The sequence below is a fragment of the Phymastichus coffea genome, unplaced genomic scaffold, assembly GCF_024137745.1.
Source record: "Phymastichus coffea isolate CEN01 unplaced genomic scaffold, Cenicafe_Pcof_1.1 PCOF00030, whole genome shotgun sequence".
Lineage (NCBI taxonomy): Eukaryota > Metazoa > Arthropoda > Insecta > Hymenoptera > Eulophidae > Phymastichus > Phymastichus coffea.
In genome coordinates, this window is record NW_026706841.1 from 2,151,350 (window position 1) to 2,163,901 (window position 12,552).

General features: G+C 32.3%; 1 long non-coding RNA gene across 1 annotated transcript in view; it reads left to right on the forward strand.

Annotated features, from left to right (window-relative positions):
- The first annotated feature begins 1,031 nt into the window (after positions 1 to 1,031).
- The window catches only part of LOC131663042 (uncharacterized), a 234,051-nt gene continuing 222,530 nt past the window's right edge, over positions 1,032 to 12,552 (forward strand). The window contains exon 1 of the long non-coding RNA XR_009301822.1: positions 1,032 to 1,160. This is a non-coding gene — a long non-coding RNA (uncharacterized LOC131663042). The remainder of the gene's footprint in view (positions 1,161 to 12,552) is intronic.

Here is a 12,552-nt window from a genome sequence, read left to right on the forward strand (position 1 = left end):
ATTCACGTCAAGCAGGTCGATATATATCGGTCGATAAAGCAGCTCATAGATCGCCAATATGAGGATTTATAACGTTACTGATCGTCGGTAGAGTAGGCATCGAAAAATCGCATTGTAAGTGGCTTAGGATCTCCTTAGCCCCTACTACTATAAAAGCATCTTAACTTTAAAATAAAGAAAGTATATTTTGACATGTAGCAAATCAGATTTCAATAAGTTATAAAACTTATACATTGCCGGTCTTTACAACAGACACTAATAAAAACTAAGAGGTCTGGTCAAAAAGTATCGCGAATTTTGTATGTTTTCAAAAATTATTTATTTATTGATGAATATCCATTTTATCTCCTTCAAAGTAATCCCACTCGGATATAATGCACTTGTGCTAAAGTTTTTTTCTGGAAAATCCTGGAAGCACTTAAAAAAAACATTTTTTGTGATTTTGTTCAGCGCCTCCTTCCATGCCATCTTTATCTACTCAATCATTTCCCGTTACCAAATGACGCCGTGGTGTTACGCACATAGTGAATAGGCAACCTAGATTATAACGCGCACGCGCAAAGAATAATTCCCTGTAATTGAATATTAATTAAGTTATTTCCATTCTTTTATAATAAACATTTTTTTTTTCTAATTTCATATCAGAGTAAATTAGCTTGAGTAGTGAGCAATTTTTTAAAACTTTTATATTTTTATACTCATTTTTTTACTGATCTTTAGTTAAACAAAAGTTAATACGTAACTTTTCGTCTTGCATAATTATTTTTCTTCCTATGCAAATGGGGTAAATTATTTGGAATATATAGAGTAACTGAGCAAAATCACTTAAATTAAAAACTATTTTTGTTTTGTAGTTTGGATCATTTTTCTGGTCTGATCTGGGTATGGCATGGAAACGAATTAACGATTCAAACTTCAGAGATATTTTAGTCTAACAATAAATAATTTTCTCTTAATTATAAAGTCTAAGTCTTACTTAAAGTTATGATTCTATCAAATATATTATTGAAGCGAATAAAAAGCAAGTATGTCTTTTTTGTGTAGTGCATATGATTATAATGTATTTTCTGTCTGTTTATTTAATTTAATTTCATATACAATATACAATATTTTTAAATAGTTATCAGAATTTAATGTTTGCAAATTTAAATTTGGCAAAAGTAAATACTTATATATATATATATTATAACATACTTTTGTAAATAATACAGTAGCCATTTTTCTTAATTAGACACTTGCAAAATATTTGAATTATGATTATATAGAATCTATATTGAATCTATACAGAATCTATATACTATATTGAATGATGATTTAAATTTTTATTTCACAGTAAATTAATTACTTTGAGATATTCGTGGAGTTCACATGAATCATCTAATAATTATTACCAAGTTACATTGAATAATAAATTTTAATGTTAATAATGGTATATTATAAGATTGAATTTAATAATTATGGTTTAATCAGTGAATTAAGTATTACAAAGTATACTTATTACGTACATGATTTTATATCTTAATATAAATCATGTATGTAATGATTCATATATAATTATATATAAATCAACCTTGTAAAAATAAGGTTGATAGATTACAATACAGGGTATATTTACAATATAGGATTAGTGTTTTGTTGTGTTAATAATTATACAAATTCTCCTAATATTTAATGAAATTACCTTAATATATTTTAAGTAGAATGTGAGACCTTTTTTTATTTATTCATTTATTCATTTATAATAATTCCATATGATAATTCTGATTTCAGGATGATGTAAAAAAAAATTTTTCCTAAGATATAAAATGTTCCTTTCGGATTTTAAGCAATTGGATGTAAATCCATAAATCAATTTTATAAAAATAATGGTACCATATTTACAATATATGGTGAATGTTCCTGTCCTCAGCAGTATAAGGCTTACTTAATTGCATTATCTGAAATAAATTAAATAAATATACAAATCCACTTAATATTTAAAAATTATATGATACAAAAGCATACTTATTTGGAAACCATTAGATTTCTTTAATATAATTTTTAACTAATTAACAAACGAATTCAATTTTCTAGTTATCCGCTGGTTGAATTATTACTAGTCTATTACTTTTCCATTACATGGCTATGATAATTTATTTACAATATTTTATTATTTTTTGCTATTTAAATATTGTATGTTAATTAATTATTGATAATGATTAAATTTTGTTTCGATTATTTACAGTAATTTTGAATAAATATAATTTGAAAATAATATAGTTAATCTAAATAATACGAGGGAATTTGTTCTTATCAAATACATGGATTGTCTTCAAATTGATTTTCTTTTTTCACCACAAGCAATTTTCATTTTCATTTATTAATTTTGTATTATTTTCTTCTTTTTTCTCATACTCATCGATGTACTCTCTTTTGATTCTCTCTACTATTGGTTCTATGTTTTGCATTTAATTTATTAATCTTCCCTTTTTTATTACTTTTACTTTTTTCTCATTTTGTAACAATATTTTTCCCTTATTTTCTTCTATCATTTTTTCTGTTACCTTTGAATATTTTGTTTTGCTTTATTTTTCTCTTTATTCAAAAGAGACAAATAAAGCAATAATATTTCAGCTGAGCTAAGTGCACTCAGTAATCTTATGATATTTCTTCTAATTGTAGCCTTTTTTCTTGGAAAAAGATAAAACACATATATTTAAATGCTATCATCTTAGGATTTTTAAAAGTTTTATTTTATTTTTACTGTTTTCTTATTTTTCTACATAAATATTTAAAGATTTCAAATATGCGGAATGTAAAAACTCTATCGATACCTCAGACACCCCCCTTACCCCAGCCTGCAAAGTGTAATGGACAGTGAAAAAAAACAAAATCTTTCGAATTATTTCTAATTGAACCCTCCAAAAATGCTCATTATTTTAATTGAACCCCTTTAGTAGTCCCAAAAAAAAACTATGATAATTTTATCGTTTTTTGCAACTGCGACATCTTTGTTAATACTTAATATTTTTGCAAAGAAACAAGGCAAAAGAATTGAACCCTTGCTCGTTTTAATCGCACCCCTCTTACTTTTTCAAAATTATTAATATATACACTGCCGCTCACATAAACTGGCCACCCCATCAAAAATCTGTCAAATTTTGAAGTTTTGTACCTCTATAAGGAATCAACCGATCTTAAAAATTCAAAGTACGTTTTGAAGCTTGTACCAAACCCTTCAATATATGATAAAAATATTTACAAAAATAATGTTTAATTAATTTTTTATAAACAAAAGAAAAAAAAATTTTTTTCGTCCAGTTTCAAATTGGCATAACTTTGTTAAAAATAATCGGATTAAAAAAAAACGAAATGGAGGTTAAAGTTATGGTACTTCTTTTTAAAATGCGCTATGCAGAATTTCGGTTCATTTATTTTTTAGGGAATTTTTTAATTTTATGGAAAAAAATCACATTTTTTTCAACAGCTCATAACTCAAAAACTATGAGTCAAACTAAAAAAATCATAAGAGCAAAAATTATGCATTTTTACTCAACCAATACGAATTCAACGTAAAATATTCAAATTTAAAAAATAATTTTTTTTTACCAGGAAAACAAGATTTTTATTTACACTTATTTATTAAACTTTTAGTGAAATATTATATAATGAGTTATATGACTTTTATACGTAGTATTGATTTTTGTAAACACAGGACACTGTTTCGCATATACATAGCAGTGTATTGCGGCCCAGAAATCCCGCAAAACTTATAGTCTTTACTTTTATATCAAGGTTACTATTATCATAGGTACGATACCATTATAAAGTAGATTGTATACCGATTGTAAAAAATATCCATTATTTATTTTAATCAATACTACGTATACAATTCGTATAACTCATTATATTATATTTCACTAAAAGTTTAATAAATAATTGTAAATAAAAATTTTTTTTTCCTGGTAAAAAAAAAATTTTTTTTAAATTTGAATATTTTACGTCGAATTCGTATTAGTTGAATAATAACGCATAATTTTTGCTCTTATGATTTTTTTAGTTTGACTCATAGTTTTTGAGTTATGAGCTGTTGAAAAAAATATGATTTTTTTTACATAAAATTAAAAAATTCCTTAAAAAATAAATGAACCGAAATTCTACATAGCGCATTTTAAAGAGGAGTACCATAGCTTTAACCTCCATTTCGTTTTTTTTTAATCCGATTATTTTTAACAAAGTTATGCCAATTTGAAAATGGATGAAAAAAATTTTTTTTTCATTTGTTTATAAAAAAATTAATTAAACATTATTTTTGTAAATATTTTTATCATATATTGAAGGGTTTGGTACAAGCTTCAAAACGTACTTTGAATTTTTAAGATCGGTTGATTCCTTATAGAGGTACAAAACTTCAAAGTTTGACAGATTTTTGATGGGGTGGCGAGTTTATGTGAGCGGCAGTCTATGTCAAAATCAACAATCTAATTTTATTGTATGTTCTTTCCAAACAACCCAATAACCCAATAATCTAATTTCTATCATATATTCTATCAGACATATATTCTATCAGATGGACATTTTTTATTGTAGATATACATTTAAGAGTCAAGCGAATAAAGCTTCGCTTGTCGCATCTCCTATCAACCAATTCTACTTCCTATCTACCAATTCTACTATCACACAAGCTGCTCATACGAAATTTATAAGTTTTTCGTGCTCAACGTTTTATCAACCAACACTTATTTAGTAACGAGTATTTTTTATTGTATATATACATGCGAGAGACACGCGGACTAAGTTCAGCTCGTTGTATCCCGTATGAACCACTTCTATGGCCTTGCCAACGAAGCTGCTCTTGTAAAATTCATTAGTTTATCATGTTAAACCATTTGTGAATCAATAATTATTAGCTAATAGATTTTTTTGTTGATGTATATGTGAGAGGTACGCAAACAAAGTTACACTTGTTGCATCATCTACAATCTTGCCAACGAAGCTACTCTCGCGAAATATATAAGTTTATTGAACATATATTGAAAAGATATCGAATTAATTCTTTGTCGTATGATTTATGAAAGAGTGAAGTTTTTAAAGATAAATCAGTAATAAAGTTCGTTAATCTTATTCTTACAATTTCGAACGCAAGAAATTGTAACTGCCTAAAGAGGTAAAAAAGTTATCTGTACATAGACTGGATTTTTTAAAGGAAACTTACATACTACGGATGACAAAATATATCAGAATACACACACACACACATATTGTAATAGGGTGGATTAGCTGGTACAAAATGGGTTTATTAAAGAACAAACTCCCACGATGCAGAGCTAACCGCCGCTCTGTTAAACCCGTATGAGTATACGTGTATTCGCCTTTACGATTGATACTTTCGTTCCGATGTCTTCTTTCCAACAGAATTGAACTTACCTTAACTCATCTGACTTGTGACACTCGATCTATCTTAGGTGTGAGTGAGATTAAACAGAAGCTTGATAAACATTATGGTGATTGTGCACCTTCGATTAGAATGGTTTATAAATGGTTTCAAAATTTTCGGAGTGGCCATATGAGGACAAAAGACGCTGAACGTTCTGGACGCCCTGTTGAGGTTACCACTTCAGAAATCATTGATAAAATCCATGATATGGTGATGGCTGACAGAAGAGTGAAGGTGCGTGAGATTGCTAGTACTGTAGGCATCTCGAGCGCACAGGTACATAATATTTTGCATCAACATTTGGACATGAAAAAGCTATCCGCTAGATGGGTGCCACGATTGCTTACGATTGACCAAAAACGAGATTGTGTGAAGTGTTGTAAGAATGGTTTGCAGCTGTTCCAGCAAAATTCGCAAGACTTTAAGCGTCGTTTCATTATTGTAGATTAAACATGGATACATCACTACACTGAAACGAAAGAATAGCCTAAACAATGGGTTACCAAGGGGGAATCTGCTCCGAAAAAGGCGAAGACAATTCCTTCGGCCGGGAAGGTTATGGCGACTGTTTTTTGGGATTCACAAGGAATAATCTTCATCGACTATCTGGAAAAGGGTAAAACCATTACAGGCGAATATTATTCATCGTTATTGGATCGTTTGGAAACCGAATTGCTAGAGAAACGTCCACGATTGGCCCACAAAAAAGTCCTCTTCCACCACGACAATGCGCCAGCTCACGCCTCAGCAGTTGTGGCCGCAAAACTGATGGAGATAGGGTTCCAACTCGTTTTTTATTTTATTCTCCAGACTTGGCTCCGTCGAATTACTATTTGTTCCCTAATATGAAAAAATGGTTGGCGGGGAAAAGATTTTATTCAAACGAGGAGGTGATTGCAGAAACGAATGCCTATTTTACAGACTTAGACAAATCCTATTATTTGGAAGGGATTAACAAACTAGAGCAGCGTTGGATGAAGTGTATAAGCCTGAAAGTAGACTATGTTGAAAAATAAAAAAGATTTATTAAAAAAAATCAAGCAGTTTTTATTTTTGCACGGACTTTTCAAACGACCCTCGTAAAGGTAGGCCCGATACTTTCCGGACAGATCTCGTATCTACTTTGGAACCAACAATTTGCTGTAAGCAAAAAGACTTCACGAAAATCGCGTGATTTTTCGCCTTGCGATTAGGCATAAACCATCATTAGTATGTTACGCATTTAGGGCGGAAAGAAGGCAATTCCAGACGAGTGTGAAAGTTGTCACTCTAGCGAAGTGGGGGTGGCAATCACTCATTATGATCGTCTTCTTTCCACCCATTTTGCACACCACATTTTTTGTCTAATCTGCACCGTAAGTATATTATTACATACATGTCAATTCGAGTGGAAATTATAGCACTATTTTCCGCTCTAGAGCGGAAAAGAGAGCCCTAGGATGGAATGTAAGCCCTACGACGGAAATTTTTTCCTTTTCTGCACTTTTTCGCCCGTAAATTCCCCTCAAGGGCTCATTCCTCCGCCCTTGAGCGGTAAAGTGCTATTTTCCGCCCGATTTACATGCATATAACAGCATACTTTCGGTGGAGGCAGGGCAAAAAGATATTTTCAACATGTATGTAACCATGGCACATGTACGAGGTGTGATCAAAAAGTAAGGTGAATTTTTATTTTTCTCAAAAAATATTTATTTATTCATCAATTTTTATTTTATCTCCTTCAAAGTAATCCCCCTCGGATATAATGCACTTGTGCCAACGCTTTTTCCAATCCTCAAAGCATTTCAAAAAATCATTTTTTGTGATCTTGTTTAGTTCATCCTTCGATGCCGTCTTTATCTCCTCAATCGTGGCAAAACGCCGTCCTTTCATGGGCCTCTTCAGTTTTGGAAACAAGAAGAAGTCACAGGGGGCCAGATCTGGGGAATACGGTGCCTGTGGCATCGTTACTATGTTGGTTTTAGCCAAAAATTCGCGCACAAGCAACGATGTGTGAGCAGGGGCGTTATCATGGTGCAAAAGCCAATTTTTATTTTTCCACAAATTCGGACGTTTCTGGCGGATTGCTTCGCGCAAATTGCGCATAACTTGCAGGTAATATTCCTTGTTTACTGTTCTACCCTGTGGCAAGAACTCATGATGCACCACGCCCCTGCAGTCAAAGAAAACTGTAAGCAAAACCTTTACATTTGATCGTTCTTGGCGTGCTTTTTTTGGTCTTGGTGATCCAGAATACCTCCACTGGGACGATTGAGTCTTAGTCTCGACGTCATAACCGTATACCCATGTTTCGTCACCTGTTATAACCCTGTTGAGTAAATCTGGATCATCGTTGACGTCATTCAGTAGCTCTTGGGCGATGCTCATGCGACGTTTCTTTTGGTCAAAATTGAGCAATTTCGGAACAAACTTCGCTGACACACGTCTCATGACTAAAACACTCGTCAAAATTGATTGGCACGAACCAAATGAGATGCCAATATCATCACCAATTTCTCTAATGGTAATTCGACGATTTCCCAACACTATTTTCTTCACTTCTTCAACATTCTCATCAGTTGTTGATGTGCTGGGGCGTCCAGAACGAGGTTCGTCGTCGGTGTCTTCTCGGCCTTCTTGGAAGAGTTTATACCACTTGTAAACATTTTTTTGGCTTAAAGTAGACTCACCGTATGCCACTTTCAGCATTTCAAGTGTTTTGGAACATTTGATTCCATTTTTCACACAAAATTTAATGCAAACTCTTTGATCCATGTTTTTAGACAGCAGCAAATCGTGGAGCACGCAAAACACTTCTAACCTTGATGCCTCTCACAAACAAACCAAACATACTACAAAGCTGAAATTTGGAACGTATGTTCTAGACGAGTGTACCGACATAACCAAATAAAAAAGTCGAAGATCGAACGGACGTAGCCCGCTAAATTTCAAAATTCACCTTACTTTTTGATCACACCTCGTATGTAATAAAGTTTTTTAACAAACTCAAAGAGGTTTTTTATAACATGTGAATAAAAACTATCATTTTCGGCGCCTATAAAGTGAACCAACAATAGAATTTCCCGAACATCAGAAAGTGGAAGGAGAATTCTTCTCCAATGCATAAATTAGTGATTTGATTCAATTTACATTTACTCGTTTTATTCTGGTAGAAATGTAGCAGTTGTGCCTTACATGCAAAAACACGGTTTGTATAAATTTTACCTCTTGAAAAATGAAAATTAACCCGTTAAACGTTCTAAACTTATTATTAGTATACTTTCAAGCGTTAAACATACCAGATAGTGTAATGAATTATTATGAAACAGAGTTGGCCGAAAAAATAAAAGAAATTTTAATAAATGCAACACATAATTTCAACGATGTAGAAATGATTACTGATGACTCTTTGGATTTTCAAGAAGAGTATAAAGACTATAATGCGGAAATAATTGAAGATTAAGTGCAACATCATTTTCCTGATCCGGATATTGCACCAACAAATCAATGTACAGCAGATAATGAAGAACTAGATTTGAATACAAAAAAAGAGCTGTAGATTTTTGGAGAAGTAGCAAAACGAAGCAAAATTTAAGTCTCAAAACAGTGCAAAACAGATTCAAAAAAGTATCATCTATTAGTCAGCTACGTCGTTGGGCTCATTCAATTAATAAAGGTGGCACGTACAGAGAAAAAGTAGCACAAATTTGTCAGTATACCCTGGATAATTTTAAAGCAGCTCTCGACAGTGGTTCAATTATCCATGATGAAGATATAATTCGATGGGCCTTACAAGCTAAAAAAGAAATTGGTTTTGATGATATTAGATTCAAAGCTTCTAAACATTGGTTACTCAAATTCAAGCAAGCACATAGAATAGTTTCTAGAAAAATAAATAAGTTCATAACTAGAAAAACGCTAGAAAGTAGTGCAGAACTTACGGCTAAAGCTGAAGTTTTTATCGATGACGTTAAATCGTGTATACCAAGGATTTGACTCGAAAATTTGTATAATTCAGATCACAGCGGATTTTAGCTAGAAATGTATGATGGACGATCATTAGCAGTAGAAGGAGAAAAGCAATTGCAATGTCTGGTACAGTCAATCTCAGCAACAACGCATCGTTATACTATACAGCCGCTAATATCAGCTACTGGACAACTGTTGTCATCGCTATTTCTAGTTTTAAATCAAGTGGCAAGTTTAGCCCTATTAGAACAAAACATATTTAGACCAGAAAATGTGTACGTGGAAGAATCCAAATCTGGAAAATTAACAAGTAAGGGAACTAATAACAATTGTTACATTGCAATAACGTTGATCAGTTAATTAGTAAATCGTTTAATTGCAGATGAGTTCAAAATCTGGTTGGAAAAAATATTTTATCCCCATGTAGGTCATCACTTAATACTGTTACTTGATTCTTGGAGTGGTCATTGTGACAAAGTTATAGAAGAAACGATGCCACAAAATGAAATTATTAACATAAAAAATATTCCAACTGGAACCATAGGACAAATACAACCACTTGATGTCTATGGATTCCGTATTTGGAAAAACTTTGTTCGAACATTTTCTGATAATGTAATGTTAATGGATCATGATATGAAATTACATGTGAGAAATAATATAATTAAACTTCAATCATTGGTTCACAACCAACTGTCTTCACCGAGATATATAGATTTGTTTAAATATTCCTGGTATAAAAGCGGTTACGTCAATGAAAAACCAGATAAATTTTGTAATCCTATAAATTTCAGTTTTGGAAAGTCTTGTGCAACAAATTGTGAAATAGAAGGGTGCACAAACATTGCAATTGTACGATGTGGTTGGTGCAAAAAAGCATTGTGCTTTAGGGGGATGGGGGGGGGGGGGGGGGCAGGTGAATTTTCAGCCTACCTTTAAAAAAATTGCAGGAGGCTGATAATTATATTTATAACGTAGTTTTTCCCGCTGAATCGAATGGCGTTATCAGAAATTTAAAAAAAAAATTTTTTATGCTTATTTTGGCCGTTTTTCAACAAAAAAAAAAAATTTTTTTTTGGGTTTTTATTTTTTTTTTGTGTGGAAGGAATCAATATTTTTTAAAACCCATGCGCTATCTTCTTTAAAATAATAAAAACTATATACAAAAAAATATTGAGCTCAAAATCTCAAAAATTGAGGGAGGAGTAGCATTTTTTCGAAAGCCACTTTTTTTTCTTTTTTTTTTTTTTTCAAACAGCACTAGCTTTTATGTATAATAAATATGAAGATGTGTAATCGATTAGTGTATTCAGTGCGAACTTGAGATACAGTCAGACGTGAATCTAGTAGTTATCACTGTCAATCATGCCTCGACGTAAAAATCGGTCGGTGTATTATAGTGAATTGGCAACAAAAAAATGGAAAAAAGTTTCGTGTCAGAAAAGCTTACGTTCACAAATGAAAGCGGATGCCATAGCGAATATTAGTGAAAGAAATAAAAATGAAAACAATGAAGCAGAAGAAATAAATGCAGTGTCTGAAGAATTTTATGAAGATATAACTGAAACTACAGCTGAAGAAACGATGGATGAGTACGACCAAGAAAAAGTTAGTGAATCGCAGTACATCTTGCTCGATTTTTCACAAATATCGTCATTATTGTCAAAAACGAAGTGTGTCGATTGCGATCATAGTACATTGCGTTTCGAGTTAGATTCACAGTCTTGGGGATTCTCGAGGAAAATTGTTTTGAAATGTTCATACTGTGAGTTGCTTGGATTAGAGACAGATAAGACAAGTATATATACGTCAAAAAGAGTTTGCACCAAAAGTAGTAGCAGGCCTCCTTTCGATGTGAATGTAAGGCTGAGCTTAGCATTTTTGTATGAAGGTAGAGGCTATTCAAGCATACAAAATTTTGCTATGATTATGAACATGCAACCTTTTTCCTGTGCTTCTTTCAAAGATCATATGGAACGAATCGAAACTGCTGTTGATGAGTCGACTGAAGTGATTTTGAACGAATGTCGAACTGTTGTCAAAGATACATACACAAGTTCATGTGTGGTTGAAGATCAACAAGTTGATAGTGACAGTGACGAAAACAGTAACTCTGACGACGACGAAGAAATGAATTGTGACAGTGACAATAGTTCTTATTTGATTTCTAATGACGAATTAGAAAGTGCAGCAAAAATTCGAACGGAGCAAGGGCTTGAAAAGAAACTGAATTTAGGTGTCAGTTATGACGGTTCGTGGCCTACCAAAGGTTTTAGATCGCAAGTTGGTTTTGCCAGTGTAATTGATTTGGTTACTGGATTCATCATCGATTTTGATATTGCAACGAAGTTTTGCCAAGAATGTTCGTTCACAGCAGCTCTATTGGGTGAAGATTCGCCGGAATTCGAGTTTTGGTCGCAAGGTCATGTCGGCCAATGTCGTAAAAATCATTCAGGATCGTCAGGAGCAATGGAAGCTACAATTGCTGAAAACTTATGGAAACGGTCCGAAAATTATGGATTTCGCTGTACGAAAATGCTTTCAGATGGGGATTCAAAAGCATTCACTCATGTCGCATCGTTGAATCTTGGAGAAGATTATAAAGTAGAAAAAGAAGAATGTGTCAATCATGTATCCAAAAGGTATTTATAAATTCGTAATTGTATCTTCGAAATTCGCGTCATACAATTTGATCACATTTATTTATTATCAATAACTATCCAGAGTCTATGCTGGTATAAAAAAAATTATAAAAGAAGAAAGGAGCAGAAAAGTCACTTTGGGAGGCAAAGGTCATGGTCAACTCAAAGACACGACAATAAAAAAACTAACAGAATATTATAAAAAAGCAATCTATCGTAATAAAGGGAATATACAGGTATGTATGAAAACATTTGTACATAGTCCATATTCCTTACTATTTCATAATTTTATATCTAAAATATCATTTCACCCTTTATTTACAGAATATGAAAGTAGCAATATATGCATCCATTTACCATTGTGCGTCTACTGATAACAAGCCTCAATATTTATATTGCCCAGTAGGGGAGTCATCTTGGTGTTTTTACCAAAGAGCATTAGGGAAAGGAATCGAGCCTGAAGCTCACGAATCTAATGTAAAAACACCTATAAATGAATTTTGTTTGCAAAAAATTCTTCCTTTGTATGCTAGATTGACTGACGAT